The sequence below is a fragment of the Arachis ipaensis genome, chromosome B06 (genome assembly GCF_000816755.2).
Source record: "Arachis ipaensis cultivar K30076 chromosome B06, Araip1.1, whole genome shotgun sequence".
In the NCBI taxonomy this organism is placed as follows: Eukaryota; Viridiplantae; Streptophyta; class Magnoliopsida; order Fabales; family Fabaceae; genus Arachis; species Arachis ipaensis.
In genome coordinates, this window is record NC_029790.2 from 22,438,821 (window position 1) to 22,440,089 (window position 1,269).

A 1,269-nucleotide genomic window follows, 5' to 3' on the forward strand; every position below is an offset into this window, starting at 1 on the left:
GATATATTTAATTATCTTTTTTATTATTGGTATAAACAGACCAAAACTTAACAAAGACTACAGTTTCTTTGCACGGAAGAGGAGTGGGATCAAGTTGGACCACATGAATTAATTAGTTGCATACATTTATTCATCTAATTATTTAATTTTCCGCTAAATTTTACATAGAATATTTGATTTTTCTTTGGTGCAAGAAGATAGCAAAAGGCTCTATTATTGGGATTGCACTCGTATCAGTTGCCAAAGTCGCGTGAAACCATATATTACATTAGTGTAAATTAAATTCATGTGTTAAAATTATTTAAAAACTTATTACTGAAATTTTTTTAACATAAAGGTTAGATTGAAAGCTTTTGGCACAATAAATATATATATATATAATTAAATTAGATTGGTCTAGTGATTAATTTACTAATTTATTAATTTAAATTTCACTTTGTGGATACAACAATTAATTAAGAGATACTGTAGAAAAAAAAATCATATGTAGCTATAATGCAACTATTAGAATGATAGAGAAGATTTATATTGTGTAAGAAAAATTTGAAATGTGTAAACATGTTAAGATTTGATTACAAATAATGAAATAACATCTTAAAATTGTTTCTAAATATTTTTTAAAATGTTAAGAATAACTCAGAAAATAGATACTCTATGTATCTTAGTATATTAAGAGAAAATTATATCTTAATAATTATGATTCATTATAATTTACAAGGACATGCATGAGTGGAATATGGTTATGCAAACTTATTTTCTTAGTTGTTTGTTCATAATTTTTTGTGGTAGGACTTGAGGTGTGTTGTCATTGTTGCTGACACTGGTGACATGTGTACACGTGGGGTTTTCACTGTATTTAACTATTTACTCTGTAGGATCGTATGCATTTCTTGACTCTTCAATATTGTACTTTATTAGTTATTTACCCATTTTCCTTTTCATTTTTTTTTTCTTTCTGAAATTAATTGAAAATTGAAAACTCCAACCGCAATTCAATCCAAACGAGATGGTACAATGATTAAGCAATAGGGTTAGATTATTGATTGAATGTTAAATAAATAACTAAATTAATCTAAAATAAAACGACGTGTTCGAGTTCCAGAATTGAATAATAGTTACACGACCAAAAAACTTAGTTATTCAGAAAAATATTTCTCTAAGCAATAAATACTAGTCCAGAACAATTATAACCAGAGTTATTGCAGAAAAAATTATATTAAGCAATTTTTTCTGGTTTTCATGTATCTTCTATTTCAACATAATTAATTT